The sequence below is a fragment of the Ranitomeya variabilis genome, chromosome 7 (assembly GCF_051348905.1).
Source record: "Ranitomeya variabilis isolate aRanVar5 chromosome 7, aRanVar5.hap1, whole genome shotgun sequence".
Classification (NCBI taxonomy): domain Eukaryota; kingdom Metazoa; phylum Chordata; class Amphibia; order Anura; family Dendrobatidae; genus Ranitomeya; species Ranitomeya variabilis.
In genome coordinates this window covers 4,030,154-4,047,296 of record NC_135238.1, presented here as the reverse complement: position 1 = coordinate 4,047,296, position 17,143 = coordinate 4,030,154, and positions in this window count along the sequence as shown.

The window sequence follows — 17,143 nt, the reverse complement described above, 5'->3', positions numbered from 1 at the left end:
CAATAAAAGCATTGCAACTCCTAGGGTACCATGTTGGGTCTTTTGTGACTTGTTTTTCGTGATTGCAATATTCCAGTTTCGCAATGTGACCCCATTCATTGATATTGCACGATGATGTCGCAGCAATGGAGCACCCGCTAGAGACATGGGGTACTCGGGCCGGGTCGTCTGTTCTTAAGGGGGATGTCACGGCAGCAGTGACCCGGTCTGTGGCCCTGGGCATCCAATAAAAGTCAAATAAAAGGGGGAAATAAAGTTTATGGGGATAGTTCGTGACGCCACCCGTGGTGTTCGGCAATGGATGGTCAATGCTGCGGTTCAGGTGCACTGGGGCAGTTGGTGACGCAGCAGAGTTGGTACAGCTCTCTACGGGTAAAGCTAGGTCCCATGGCAGTTATGGTGTTGAAGTCAATGGTCGATGTTGTAGTGCAGGGCAGGTGATGCAGTAATAATTCAGAGGACACAGCAGGGTGCAGTTTCGACACTTAACTCACAGTTCTTTAGGCAATCACCAGCCGGGTGCTGTGTCCTCTGGGTCTGTGGTTCAGTCAGCTCTCAGGTAATTCGGGGTACACTTTGCCAGAGCCCCCTTCTTATGTTCCTTTACTACTGGCCGTCTCACTGCCCTGGCTCTCGCCTCTCCTGCCCTGCGCCTTCACACACAGTGCCCCAAGCCAGTAGCCTCAATGTCCTTCTGGTCCTCTTGATCCTATGTGGCTGCTTTTTCAGTGAGTTTGTGTGGTTGTGGCTGTGGCACGTACAGATACCACAGCCTCTGGCTGGCTACCTGAGCCTTGTAGTTCTCCAGTACTCTGGGAGCTGATTCCCCACTGTGACCTGGTCCCTCCACCCAACTACAGTCGGTGTAGAATCAGGCCTCACGGGTGGATTCCTCACTACCCGTGCCCCTAGGCCCCGTTCTCTCTCTTCTTCCTGTCAGGAGCTTCAGTCTCTCACGTCTGCTCTGCTCCACTCCTTTCCACACATTGCCTTTCCAGTATCTTCCTGGCTCCTCCCTCCTGTTTCCATGACAACCCCTCTAGCTGTCACTCTCTACACTTTCTTCACCCACACCCTCTACCTAGCTCCTTCTGGGCCCTGAGAGGTCTGGTGTTGGATGTAAGTGTGTGGGTTCTGGATTATGCCTCCTTACCTGAGAGTGGAGCACCACACCTCCGACCGAGGTGCAGTACCTCTGTGGCGACTGGACCTCAGGGGCGCCACAGCAACATTTAGAAATCTTTGAAAGCGTGACTTGTCAGGGCCAATGTCATGGTGTAGCCCTAGCCTAAAGGCAGAACGGAGATGAAGTGCCAACCTCAGCAGATCTGCGACAGTTAACACAAACTGGACAATGCAGAGTCCCAGGTAATAGGAATAGAGAAGCAAAGTCTGCCCACCAATAGGAAAGGAAAGGAAGATGGCCTAACCAAGCTTGGAGGTAGACAATCTGCAGCATAATACAACATAAGCTAAAAAAAGGAGCTTTCAACACATCTCATCTACATCATCCTCAAAAGTTCTGAAGTGACTTTTGGACAGATTTTAAAATCTGCAGCATGTTCCTTGTGTCTAAGAAGCCTCCCACGATGTACTGTAGTGCGTGCTAATATTCTCACCTACCACTGCTCCCTCCATTACCAGCGCCATTCTCCTCTTCTCAGTGACGTCACTGCTCTTTAGACTGTTCAGGTCACATGAAGCGCCCGCTAGGACCATGGGGTATCGGGTACCGGGCCAGCGGTTCTTAAAGGGGATGTGTCATGACAGCAGTGACCTGGGCATCCAATAAAAGGTTAATTGAATTTAAAGGGGAATAAAGTTTATAGGGGAATTGTTTGTGATGCCACCCGTGGTGTTCGGTCAATATGGCCAACGCTGCAGTTCAGATCCACTGGTGCAGTTGGTGACGCTGCTAAGATGTTTCAGCTCTCCACGGGCAGAGCTAGTCCCCAGGGCAGATATAGGTGTTAATTGCGATGATGGTGGTTGTGGTAGTTGTAGTGCAGGGCAAGTGATGCAGGACTAATTCAGAGGACACAGCTAAGTGCAGTTTTCAACGCTTTACTCACAGTTCTGCAGATTACTGTCTCCAGCCGTGTGCTGTGTCCTCCGGGTCTGTGGTCCAGCCAACCCCCAGATGATTTTGGGTACACTTCTCCAGAACTCCTCTCTTATGTTCCTTTCCTGGCCGTCTCACTGTGCTGGTTCTCACCTCTCCTGCTCTGCGCCTTCACACACAGTGTCCTGTTGTGAACTATATTTCTTGGCTCCCTCTTGTGGTCATTAGCGGTATGGCACTTGGATTGTCTTTCCCCAGGTTGGCACTCACCTGGTTCGTTTGGCCTTGGGTGTGCCTATATAAACTTCCTGGACACTCTGTATAGTGCCTGGAATCGTTGTTATCAGACCATGTCTGTTTTCTCCTGTCTCCTGGTCTCCTGATTTTGCAAGACAAGCTAAGTTCTGCTTTCTTATTTTTGAGTAGTTGTATTACTCTTATTTTGTTCCAGCTTGTTTAAAATGTGATTCCTGATTTTGCTGGAAGCTCAAGGGGGCTGTTATCCTCCCCCCACACCGTTAGACGGTGCGGGGGTTCTTGGATATTCAGCGTGGATATTTTGTAGGGGTTTTTTTGCTGACCGTATAAGTCATCTTCCTATTTTCTGCTATTAGTCAGTGGGCCTCTCTTTGCTAAATCTAGTTCATTCTTACGTTTGTCATTTCTTCTTACCTCACCATTATTATTTGTTGGGGGCTTGTATTATAACTTTGGGGCCTTTTTCTCTTGAGGCAAGAGAGGTCTTATTTTCTCTGAAAGGGTTAGTTAGTTCTCCGGCTGGCGCGAGACGTCTAGAATCAACGTAGGTACGTTCCCCGGCTGCTGCTAGTTGTTGTGCTAGGATCAGGTATACGGTCAGCCAAGTTACCACTCCCCTATGAGCTGGTTTTTTGTGTTTGCAGACTTAGCTGGATCTCCTGAGATCCTCTACCATTAGGATCATAACAGTGTCCCAAGCCAGCAGCTCTGGATGTTGTCGGGCAACGTCTCTCTAGTCTCCTTGCTCCAATATGGCTTTTCAGCGAATGTGTGTGGATGTGGCTGTGCAAAATACAGGTACCACAGCCTCTGGCTGCCTAGCTGAGCCTTGTAGTTCTCCACCAGTCTTGGGGGCCAGTTCCCCACTGCGACCTTGTCCCTCCATCTGGCAATGGTCAGCGTGGACGTGGGCCCCATGGGAGGATTTCTCACTACCCGTGCCCCTAGAACCCCTTTCTCTTCTTCTGTAGCTTCACCTTTCTCTAGCTCCCTCTCTCTGGGAGCTCCTTTCTGCATGTCTGCTCTGTTCTCCTGATCAGACTGACTGCTTTTCCAGACCTTTCCTGACTCCTCCTACTGTTTCCATGACATCTCTACTCTCTCCACCCAAACCCTCCACCTAGTAACCCTCTCCAGACTGGGATGAGGCATTCTCCCATAGGATATGCCCAGGTGCCCTGACTGGAGTGGTGAGGTGTTGGATGCTTGTATTAGAGTCCTGGGTAGTGCCCCCTCCTTACCTGAGAGTGGAATACCGCACCTCTGGATGAGGTGCAGTAATACTGTGGCGACTGAACCCCCAGGGGCACCACATCACACTTCGCACAGCGTTAAATGGAAGTGTCTTACAATATAAGTCTATGAAGCATCAAAACGAGGCTCAGAACCACGCTCCAAAGTGTTTTATTGTAAAAGAGACATCCGGCTCACGCATAGAGCGGTGAGTGACCTGGAGGGTCTGCAGAGACATGACGTCACTGAGAAGAGGATCCCTTCTGGCATCTTCTATTTCTACACTTACTGTGGAGAAAAGATCAGCTCGTCACGTGAACTCCTCACATAGAACATGTACAGGTGCATCTCACAAAATTAGAATATCATCTAAAAGTGAATATATTTCCGTTCTTCAATACAAAAAGTGAATCTCCTATATTCTATAGAGTCATTACACACAGAGTGATCTATTTCACGTGTTTATTTCTGTTAATGTTGATGATTACAGCTTACAGCCAATGAAAACCTAAAAGTCATTATCTCAGTAAATTAGAATACCTTATAACACCAGCCTGAAAAATGGTTGTAAAATCTGAAATCTTGTCCTACTGAAATGTATGATCAGTAAATGCCCTCAATACTTGGTCTTTGTTCCTTTTGCACCAAATTACTGCATCTCTGTGGCGTGGCATGGAGGCGATCAGCCTGTGGCTGCTGAGGGGTTATGGAAGCCCAGGTTGCTTTGATAGCAGCCTTCAGCTCGTCTGCATTGTTGGGTCTGGTGTCTCATCTTCCTCTTGGTAATACACATAGGTTCTCTATGGGGTTAAGGGAAGGTGAGTTTGCTGCCAATCAAGCCCAGTGATACTGTTGTTTTTACACCAGGTATTGGTACTTTTGGCAGTGTGGACAGGGGCCAAGTCCTGCTGGAGAATGACATTTCCGTCTCCAAAAAGCTTGTCGGCAGAGGGAAGCATGAAGTGCTCCAAAATGTCCTGGTAGACGGCTGCGCTGACTTTGGTCTTGACATGGCTCCCCAAACCGTTTATGTAGAAGATTTTTAATGGTAAAACTAAAATCAACAACTCCCTGACCACCAGTCTTTGGTATCAGACCCATCACTACTGAACAGTTGATTTACTCGGCCTAGCCAGGATTGTTCCTTGGCTTTAAGGTCCATGGCCTTAAGGAGAAATCTGTGCAAAACACAGTATATACAATTAATTACAAGAATTCTAAGGCACAGTGCACATGAATAAATAAATGATTAAATAAGCCTTAAATCCTAACTATGACCATCATGAATGCACCAATAGACAATGCAAAAAGTCAAATCGGAAATAAAATAACCAATGACGAAAAAGAACCCGAAGAAATGTCCAATGTTCAAATAATGAAAATATTTATTATAGGATACACAAACCATAAGGAGAGGTGGGAAACAAAATACCAGAAAAAGAGGGCAACACAGGGGACAATGATTGCAAGAATTAATGTGGCCAAGTGATATTATAACATAGTGTTGTTGTTATTAAAGTATAGTATATCAATGATCAATATAACAATATTTATGTCACAAAAATAAGAATAAATATGAGAATAAAATGCAATAGAAAAAGTGCTGATGTGTAAATATGTGCAGGCATATGGCAGATAAATGTAAAGTGCAAATGAAAAATTGTCAATCAAAAAAAGAGCAGCAACCTGAAATTAGGGTAAATAATGAAACATATACAGTATATACATACAGGTATTGTAGACTTAAGTAAGTCAGCTCAATAGCACCCATTTTTTACCTTATGCCCATATGTAAGACGTCCCCAGGATGCGCCCTGCCTTGACGCGCGTTTCAGCGTCTGCCTTCATCAAGTGGTGGCATCATTCAGAACAAGTAAGGTATCTATGAAGAGCAACCCATGAGCAGGGGTGGGTGTGGAGTGACACACAACCGCATTGGTCGTTACCAGGAGGACCCACCCCATTGCTCCACGTGATCCCTGAGGCCGCGATCCATGAGCATCAGAGGTCTGCTCCGAAGAATCACAGAATCCAGAGGAGGAAAGCATCTGCACCAATGCCCAATATTTTTTCATGTTGGATCCGGGCAGGATGAAGTAGAGTCCGAGCAGAATCCAGACCCTTGTCACCAGACATTAACCACCAAGGCTGGAGGTGATCCTGATGAAACTCAGATACAAGAGGTGCGCGCGGACAGTACTGTGGAGTCAGGGTCGGAAGAAGTGGAGGGTAACTCTCAGGGTGAGGAGTGTTAGAACAGAAAGGATGAAGATGAGGTTGTAGATCCCAATTGGTGTGAACCCACAGGTATGCAGCTGAGTAGCTCAGCAGAGAAGGTGGAGGAGGAAGAAGATGAAGAGGTTACGTTGCGACTTCCCACACAGACATGAAATGACGCAACCATGACAAGCACTGAATCTTCAGCCTCAATGCTGCCAGTGGCCAGCACTGGTCGCGAGTGTGCAGTTTGCAGGGGCCGCAACGGTTACCTAGCCTGGGTATTTTTTGAGACCACAAAGAATGACCCAACACACGTTACTTGTCAGTTTTGCAAAAAAATCTCAGTAGAGGCAAAGATTGCAATAATTTGACAACTACATGCATGAACCAGCACATGCTAAAACCAGGCCGAGTTAGAGCACTAGCTGTCTCCACTGAACCTGGAGCCAGGGAAGGCTGTGCGCGGTAACGGTGCAAATCTGGTGGCGGCACTACGCCGTGACAACTTCACACACGTGCCTTGTATGGCTCATGTCCTCAACCTGGTGGTACAGCAATTTCTTTGTCACTATCCTGACCTGGATGCGCTGCTGCAGAAAGCACAGTCGCTGTGTGCTCACTTCCGAAGATCGCAACCCGCAGGTAATTGACTTGCATCGCTACAGAGGTCTTTCGGCCTACTGTCTTTCCCTCTGCTAGTTATGAAAATTATGCGGGATCCAAAGTCGTTTTTCCATATTTTAAAATTTATTAACAAATATAATAAAATACACAACCTTAGTTCACAGCTTCCAGGTGTTCCAGCAGCTGGGATCTTCAGTTACCTTATCATGTCCCTCAAAGTTTCTAATGAAGTTTCCAGACCTCACTGCTGCTGGTAGACCCAGTGGCTGTGAGCTTTGGTAACCAAAGGGCCGGACTGTTGAATACCAGAGCGCTGAATGCCAGACTCACGGGCATTCATAATTCCGGTTTTGAAACTTGCAGAGCAAGAGAAACCATTGCTATGATGTGATCTTACCGTTCTTGTTCATAAATAAAGAAAAAATGAAAAAAATAATGTGTGGGGATCCACGTAATTTTCATAGACAGCAGAGGGAAAGCCGATGGCTGGGAGCTGATATTAATATTCAGGGAAGGAGCCAATAGCCATAAAGACTCCCAGGCTATTAATATAAGCTCACAACTATTTGATTATCCTTTCCTGGTTTATATACGAGAGACCCCCCCAAAAATGACATGCGGTACCCCCTTTATTCACTAACCAGAAAATGGCTGGGCTGACATTAATAGCTTAGGAAAAGGCCATGGTTATTGCCTCCCCCAGACTAAAAGCATCAGCTCTCAGCTGCCCCAGAAATGGTGCAGCCATTACATGTGCCAATTCTGGTGCTTAGCCTCCTCTTCCCACTTGCCCTTGTGTGGTGGCAAGTGGGGTAATAATTGTGGGGTTGATGTCAGCTTGCTATTGTCAGCTGACATCAAGCCCAGGGGTTAATAATGGAGAGGTGTCTATTAGGCACCCTCATTACTAATCCCATAGTTAAATTGTAAAACACAGCCAGAGTAAAATCCTCTAATTGAAATAATGACACGGACTCCTTTATTGAAATAAAAATAAAAAAGCAAAGTTATATTCACCTTTACGCCTAATCCACTGAAGCCCCTGTAAAAGACAAAAAAATAATAATAATTATATTCCTCACCAGTCCAACGAGAATATAATCCATATCTGTCCCACGAAGATCAGGATGATTTGGATAGCGGTCACATCAATAATGCGACTAGTATCCACACCACCTGCTGTCTGCTTTAGCTTGGCAGGTTGTCAAAAATGGGAGGACCCCATGCAGTTTTGGTTATTTATTTAAATAATTAAAAAAAAACGTTGTGGGACCCATCTATTCTGGATAACCACCATTGTTAAAGCTGACTGCTGGGGGCTGCAACAAATCCGAGGAACATTTTAAATAAATATGTATCAAGTCATCGTAGACCTTAAATGCATCTAACAATATTAGAAGCCACTCCTTACAGAATCTAACTTAATGAGCGAGAAGACTGTAGTGCTTTGAGCTTAAAACATCAATTTTATTCATACCAAAATCACATAAAAATCCCCCTCAGGGGATTAAAAAAGGAGCAAACAAATGGTGATTAGCACTGAAAGGCTATACTCGGTGCAGGTCGGTATACAAGTCAGGGGCGTCAGAAGAAAAGTTTAAACAACATATCCAATATGCCATTATGGCTAATAAACGTCCTCCGCAGTTAGTCCCCACCAAATATCAGTAATATCATCAGTATAAAGCACAATTCTAGCCCATGCTGCCAAAGGTAACCCCCCAGTACACATGCCGGTGAAGCCCTAATGCGTGCTTCATGTGTTCGTACCTCGCTTCCTCCAGGGGAAATCATTTTCACTGCAGAACCTTCTGAACATGCGACCATGTTGGTTACCGGCCCACGAATAGGATCTCTCAGTGCCGGCACAGATTTGCAAGGTGCCCACCAAGCCCACCCCAGCCTTCAGGCCAGCAATGCCTATGTCGGGGAGCGAGGGCAAAACTGCAGAGGCTCCCGGACATGCGCGGAGGGGCACACAGATGCCAGGATACGGGTGGGCACAAAGAGCGACAATAGGCGCATGTGCACGTCACTCCTAGGGGTGGATCACACACCTCAGAATTATAGATATAACTGTATACTGCGTATGTATCTGCCACCATACTGGAATAACCTTAATCAGGTCATAAATAAGAAAAGAGGGAAAGGCAACGAAGGGAAGGGGTGAAGAGGGGAAGAGAGAAATGGTCAAATATAAACATATTTGTTATCAGTGTACAGTACACAATAAATGCCAATCGGTGATGTCATAATCCAGGCCCGGTTTTTGCCTTGTCTCTCCTTTCCCTGTCTGGTCATGTCAGGGGTTAATTTTCCCTGCCTCGTTCCTGTGTCCGGTCTGCTATATCTCTGTGCTGCAACCTGGGTGCAGTGATAGTTATACTGCTTACCTTCGGCATGTTTAGCTGGCTCTGTCCTTTTTTTCATTTGACCCTACCCGTGTCTGTTGACCCTCCTCCTAACCAACGCTGCTTGTTATTTCCCTTTGTGTTTGGATTCCCTGGTATGTGACTTTACAGCTCATCCCTGACCTGATCCTGTCTCTCCCATGTGTTAGCTCATCTGTTGTCCAGCACTGACCTTTTGCTCCCTTCTGACTCTGTGTTTTGGATTTCCCCTTGTACTGCGTTACTCTGGCATTGACTCGGCTCTCTGGCTATTCCGCTGCCACCTAGTGGTCGCTTTGCTGTATTTCTGCTGGTCGGCTTCATTGCAGGATACTCAGCTCATTCTCCACTCTGCTGCCATCTAGTGGAGTTTGTGTTACTCTGCAGTAACCCTCAGTAGTACAGCGTGACAGGTGACCAGTTCATTTGTTATAGATGCATAATAGCCAGTTCCAGTCCTAAAATGGGAAATTGCAGATTTATTATGTCAAAAACGGAATTGCAGATGAACGGAAAGTGTTACAAAATTTCTACATGAAAAATAAAATCAATAATATAACAAAAAAAACACAAACATGCATAAGTGGTGACAATTGTCTATTATAAAAAGGATGAAAAGCTCAGTGTTTCATTGAGGCCAATGGGGGTCAGCGTGCTCAAAATTAATATCCATCTCGCTTCACATTGTGCTAAATGTTTCCCTATATCTCCTCCCTGTATACCTGGGTGGATGACATCAACCCCCCATACTTTAAAGATTTGGTGTCACAGTCAAGATTAGGTATGGTCGGATCCCTGGATGTTTGGGAATGGTGGGTTCAGCCGAACAGTCAAAAAAGTTCAGGTTCAGGGCCAGAACATTCAGTGTTTGCCAATCTGTCTTGTGCATGACAGCGCGGCAAACACTGCCTCTGATCGGCGCTAAGATAATTACTGCCGGTCAGAAAGCTACGGTTCTCACACTGTCAAAAAACAGCATAAGCCTGCAGCTGTGATCAGATGGAAAAAAGTCCGGTCACTGGCGTTGGCTGATGGGACTACTGCTCCCTCTAACCAATGCCTGCTGCTGCTAATAACAGAGAGCAGGCAGTGGATGATGGAAGAGTTTATCTAAATAAATAATTTAAAAAAAAAAAAGAGGGTTCCCCTGCATTTTTGTAAACCAGCCAGGCAAAACTCACAGCTGGGGGCTGCAACCCTCAGCTGTCTGCTTTAGCAAGGCTGGTTATCAAGAATATAGGAGTCCCCATGCAGTTTTTTCAAATGATTTAAATAAATCATGTTAAAAAATGGCTGAGGTCCCTCCACATTTGACAACCAGCCAAGCAAAAGTAGACAAGGGGGGCTGGTATTCTCAGGCTGGTAAAGGGCCATAGATATTGAACCCACAGCCTAAAAATAGCAGCCCATAGCCTGGCGCAGTTCTGGCGCTTTGCCTGGCTCCTCCCACTTGCTCTATGGCAGTGGCAAGTGGGGTTCATATTTGTGGGGTTGATGTCACCTTTGTATTGTCAGGTGACATCAAGCTCACGGATTAGTAATGGACAAGTGTCTGTAAGAACCTATTCATTACTAATCCTATAGTTGTATGGTAAATAAAGACACGGCCAGAATAAAGTCCTTTATTAGAAATAAAGCTAAACACTGTTTTCCATTTTGTTTAAAAATACCAAACACAATTACACTCACCTAACGCCCATTCCATTGAATCCATGGTCTCCTGTAAAAAATCAAAAACAACCCTATCCCTCACCTGTCCGTCTTTATGTCCCACACAGTAATGCATGTCTGGGATGAATAGTTTTCAACCTAGGTGTGTCTGTCCTTGTTGAGAACCACTGATGAAAGAGCTGCTGAAAGTGCAGCCTCAGTGACTAGTGGCGACATCATCGGGGTTACAGCCAGTCACTGAGGCTGTATTCCCAGCCAGGCCCCTGACTTGTGGTGATCTCCGGTGACATCACCGCTAGCACAGTGAGAAAAAGTTGACTAGATGCGCCTTTTCTGGGCAGCTTCGAGCTGCTATTTTTATGCTGGAGGGGGCCAACATCAATTTCCACCTATCAGCCAGAGAATACCAGCCCCCATCTGTCTGCTTTAACTTGGCTGGGTGTCAAAAATGGGGGGGACCCAACACCGCTTTTTTAAATTATTTACTTAAATTATTTAAAATATCGTAGTGGGGACCCCTCTATTATTGATCACTAGCATCACTAACGATGACAGCTGAGGGTTGCAGCGTGTGCCATGTGTTCACTTCACCTGGTACTTTGCTCTTGTACTTTATCACTGAAGATACTACTATTTGCATATGTATCACCACAAGCTCAGTTTCTTTCCTTGTATTTGTTTTCTCACTGGTTGATATAAAACGTCTCAATGTCAGTGAACTCCATGAACCTTCCAGTATTGTTGTGTTCCTCCAGTGATGATAACTGTAGAGCTCATCATGCGGTTCCATCATCCATTACACGTGCCGGTGGAGCCACTGCTGGCGGCTGGGAACATGGGAGCTCGTCCTCTGCCACTCTACACTTTAGCACTTGGTGGACTGAGCTGGGGAATGTGACACAGAGATAGAGACTTGTTAGAAAAAGATAACACTGTCTTACGTTTTTAAGTAAGAGCACGGTGAGGATAGGAAGGAAAACAATATTGAATTCTGCGCATAAAACAAATCTTGTTCATTCAAAAAGTGGCTACAAAATAAAGAAAAACAAGTTCATAGCACACAAAAATAAGTAATAGGTTATAAAAGAGAAAACCAGCATCCATAGGTTCTTACACATGGTCATGAGGCAGGGAGCGGTCTATGCTGGAGATTCTCAGGGAATGAGAGATCTCTCCATGACATTCAGATTGACGACCCATAGTCGTACTCTGGATACTATTTTGTTCTGTTCAGTTGCCACACATGGGAATTTTCCTGGAACACTAGCACCTTGTGGAATTCACATTCTAGTTATTTGCACATGACCTCATTCCGGGACACTTAAACCTATAGCTGGGACCTTTCAGTACCATTAGTTATTCTCATATAGCCATGTTGACATTTGAGTCCTATAATTCTGAAAAAAACAAAATCAGATGTATCAGCCAAACTTCCCAGAATAAACTTCAGTCACTTCACTAAGCTTGTAAAGTAAAAGTAAAACTGTGCTTCATCTACACACACAGTGAGCAGGAACTTCCTATATTTTTTTTTTTTAACAGTGCATTACTGTCAATCTAACACAATTGCTGGAGACAGAAACTCATTCACTATAAAACCATGTAAACAGTAGTTGATGTGCAGCGCCCCAGAGTCCTGGTCGTTGCAGTGCTGTGGCTTCGCCGCTAAGGGGAGCCATGGTACGTTCGATGGCACCGAAGGAGTTCCTCCAATCAGGTATCACAGACACCAATATGTTTCACAGCAGGGCCTCCGGGGGGAGCTAAGGGTGCTATTCATTAGGCCACTCCCCACCATAGTGGGTAAACTGGGGGTCAGGCAGGAAGTTAGAAGAGAACGCTGACGGGATTGAACGGAGCAACACCCTGTGGCAGGGGGTGTTGTGAAGGGAGAGACTGTAGGGTCTCTGCCAGGGGTGGGATCCTGGCAGAGGCTTGGCATAGAAAGAACGTAACGGGTCCGCGCAGGCTCCTGGAAGCGGCGGGACTCAAGAAAGGACTAGAAGCGAGGCAGATTGTGCTGAGTGAGAAACGAGATCAAGCAGAAGGAGAATACCAGCAGGGGTTTTGTTGAAAGAGGCAGCACCCTGCTGAGGCGCAATACCGGTGGCCGGAACGCCGAGGGAGTGGATTAGAATACAGCTTCAAGCCATACTCCAAACAGCGGCAGGACAGTCGGTCTCAGGCGGGCTGTCTACCACATATCACCTATGAAGTCTTGGGGGGCAATTGCGGGAGAGGGGCGACTCTAGGGTCCCGGAAGAACTCCAGGCCTACCTGACAAACGGGTGCCATTCCAACCTGAATACAGGGAAGGGGTGGATTACAGAGGAACATCAAATCGAGTTGTGAGGGAACTTAAGAAACAGACACAACCGTTGTGGGGTTACTTTCCGTGAGCACAGCAGGGAAGGACTACAACACATAGCGCTAGAAGGAAGGCACAGATTTTCACCTGAGAGGAGAACTCTGGAGGTGCCATTGGACCGGCCGGACTTGCGTAGCCTGGTGAACCGTGTTCTGGACTGAGGACTCAGAGATCTCCAGTAAAGAGGTAAAGAGACTGCAACCTGGTGTCCTCGTTATTTACCGCGACTTACACCCCACAACCGTACCATTACTACCACCTATTATACCGGACGTCCCCCACTGACGGACAGGGCCACGGACCGGGTCTAGCCACCGTGACAACCCCGAGACTGAGAACTAGAGGCCCGGCTCCGGGTTCCCCTCGGCCCTGCGGCGGTGTGGGGGGCGCTCCAGATGCAATATACAATAATAAGCATTATTCCAAAACTCAACAACTATTTATCCTTGTCTCTTGGAAGTGGCTTTGTCTTAACATCAGCTATCATCCATTATGTCATGTTCTTTTAAATTACGCAGTTTATGATGGTTAATATCATTGTGTTTGGTTCTCGCATTGATCTTCTCACTTAATGCAAGTCTAATGCATCCTTGGTTCTCTTCATAAGTCACTGTCAGTTGAGATGATGGCTTACCAAAATCATCTAAAAATTGGTTTAACCAAATTACCTCTTGACTTGTGTGGGCTGCAGACACATACTCTGCTTCTGTAGATGGCAAGGCTACAGACACCTGCTTTCTACTAGACCAAGAAATTGAACTTTCTCCAAGCTTGAACAAATAGTGGCTTGTCTATTTACGATCACTTAAGTCACCAGCCCAGTCTGCATCCACATAGCTTGCGAGTTTTAGATCTCCTGTTACAGATAATTGAGATTGAGCTTCTGTTACGATTCTCCAGGTCATTACGAACTCGTAATGACCTGGAGAAACGTAACAGAAGCTCGATTTTAGTACTTAGTGAACATGGTAAAAAAAAATTGTGGAATTGCACTATATTTGCAATTTTACCGAAATTAGGAATTTTTTCCCCGTTTTCTATAACTTGACCGGATATCGCAGTAACAATTGGAATTTTCTGCATATATGTGGAAAAACCAAAAGGACTGAAATGCCATTAAGAAAGTTCTTCACTATTTCAAAGAGACTCAAGACATACTCTTAAGGATATCTGTAACAGGAGATCTAAAACTCACATGTCTAGGTTCTTTTTTATGTAATCTGTGAAAAAAATCCAAAGTTTGCAAAAAAGAAACAAAAGCACCATTTTCCGAGACCCGTAGTGTCTTCATTTCTAAGGATCTGGGACTGGATGAGGGCTTATTTTTTGTGTGCCAAGCTGCCGTTTTTATTGATATCATTTTGGTGTAGATACAATTATTTGATCCACTGTTATTGCTTTTTTTTGCAATGTTGCGGCGATCATAAAAACATAATTGTGGTGTTTTTATTTTTTCTCATTAAGCCGTTTACCAATCGGATTAATTATTTTTATATTTACACAGATCGGGCGATTCTGAAAGCGGCAATACCGAATATGTGTATTTTTTAAACCATGTTTTACACTTTTTACTTGCTTTAATAGGAGACTTGAAGCTGCAATCATCTGATCACTTGTGCTGCACACAGCAGGGCTTCAGAGGTTACGTGTTCAGCAGAAGAAACACAGTTACACTTAGAGAAGCCGGGCAGGCAGATGGTATTTGCGTTGGGACAGGTGCAGCGCCCCCACTGCCGCAGGGCCGAGGGGTACCCGGTACCGGGCCTCTGAGTCTCTGCGCTGGGATTGTCACGGTGGTAGGCCCCGGTCCGTGACCCTGCCGAGGGGCGCACAGTGAATGATAGATGTAGATGATGGTAGTGGTGGTGGTGGTGCGGTGCAGTAAATAACGAGGACACCAGGTTGCAGTCTCTTTACCTCTTTACTGAAGATCTCTGGGTCCTCAGTCCGGAATACGGTTCACCAGACTGCGCAAGTCCGGCCGGTCCAATGGCACCTCCAGAGTTCCCTTTGCAGGTGGAAATCTGTGCCTTCCTGCTAGCGCTATGTGTTGTGGTCCTCCCCTGCTGTGCTTACGGGATAGTACCCCACAACTGTTGTGTCTGTTTCTGATGTTCCCTCACAACTCGTTCGGATGATGTTCTTCTCCTCCGTCCCTCCCTGATGTTCTGGTTAGGACGGCACCCGTATGACGAGTAGGCTCGGAGCTCTTCCGGGACCCTAGAGTCGCCCCTCTCCTAGTGCGCCCCCCATGTCTTCATAGGTGATGTATGTGAGACAGCCCGCCTGAGACTGACTGTCCTGCCGTTGGTTTGAAGTATTGCTTGGAGATAGGTATATAAATACTTCCTCGGCGTTCCGGCCGCCGGTTGTGCGCCTCAGTAGGATGTTGCCTCGGTCTTACAGCACGACTCCTACTGGTATTTCTCCTCTTGCTTTGATCTCATTTCTCACTCAGCACAATATATCTTGCTTCTAATCCTTTCTTAGGGCACCGCCGCTATGCTGAGCAGGCACAGTCCCGTGACGTTCTTTCTTGTAGCCAGGCCTCTGTCAGGATCCCACCCCTGACAGGGACCCTACCGAATTTTCCCCCACAACACCCTCTGCCACAAGGTGTTGCCTGGTTCCAACCCAGTCAGCTTTCTCCTCTAACTTCCTGCCTGACCCCCAGTTTACCCACAGTGGTGAAGAGTGGCCTAATAAATAGCACCCTTAGCTCCCCCTGGAGGCCCGACTGTGAAATGTATTGGTGTATGTGATACCTGGTCAGATGAACTCCTTCAGTGCCAGCAGACGTACCATAGCCACCCTTAGCGGCGGAGCCACAGTACTGCAACGACCAGGACTCTGGGGCGCTGCACTCCCCCCCGGTTAAATCCAGTACTCCGGGACTGGGAAGAAAACAACAATACACGTCAGCAAAAAGACATACAATTTTGTGAGTGCAATAACAATAAGCATACTTGAACAGAGCTTCCCTTTATAGGAGGTGAGGACACTTGAACGTTACAAACATGGTTAAATACTTTTAAATAACTTTTCTTACCCAACCGGGTATTCTACTAAGTTCAAAATTTTTAACATTAATTTAACATTGCCTTTAAGGATGTACACTCTAAATCCACTAAAGACCTTCTTATAACACATTATAAGGCAATTAACTTCATACTCCTTCTTTAAATCTGCAGGACCGCCTGTCCTAGATGCTCCAGACCTACTGCCTCTCCTTTCTTTACAGGACCGCCCCTTTCAGCCCGGGCCTACTGCCCCTCCACTACTATACACAGTATAGAACATGTTTTTCTTTCAGTTTGAGATCACTGAGCCATCTCTATATGGCTCCTAAGAGGACTCGCCACTAACCCCTACGGGTTCACTTCCTGTCCTCATCCTTCTATCAACATTATTGAACCTTTCTTACAATTAACTAGTTAGTTACATTTAACTCTTACATATCAGCATTATTACTTTCTCTTTTTAAGACATTATTGCCACCCAACTGTCTTAAGGCAATACGGTTCATCAGCGCAATACGTGGACATCCCCTTTAAGAGGGGATCAAGTCTCTATGAGGTAGCACATCTTCTCAAGCTACCAGTCCGTACTCAGCAAAGGCTCCGGTGCGGTATCTTTGCAAAGAGTCCTTCTTTAAGTAAAACCAGTAGGGAGCACCTTTAAGAAGGTGCACACTATTTACAAAGAGTTTGTATCATGCACTGTTCATGATTCCAGCAGTTCTTTTCAACAGGAAACAAAAAGTAGAAAAATAACCAAAAAGCAATAGGGATCCCGGGTAAACTAAGGGATCCCTTTAAGAATAACCCAGGTCGGGTATTAGTAGCAAAAAGCAGGGAAACAAACAGTTAACTATGTACAGTTTCAGGTTTCCGAGGTTTAGTTGAACGGCTTCCAGGGCTGCACCTGGCACTTAACCCCTCTTGGTCTGGGAAAAGTGAGGTCCAGGGTTACACCCAGTGCTGGACAAACGCCGTTAATCCATCTTTCATGTACGGTTAAATCATGCGCAGCGATGGAGGTCTGCGCAGCTTGAGTATGGGCATTTGCTGCAGCAGAGGTAGCGGCTGCTGCAAGATCAGTCACTGGAACGGAGTCAGCAGCTGTGGCACTAGCAGTCACTGGAGTGGTGTCGGTCGTCAGGGCAGGGTCGTCCTTCATACCTGCTTCAGATGCGGTCCCTCCGGTGCCGGTCTGCTCCGTCTCCACTGGGTTCTGGAACGCTGGCTGCGGAGCCTTGTGCTGCGACGTTGTCATCTCTGTTTGCAGCACCTCGCTTTCCGGCAGGGCCTTGCTTTC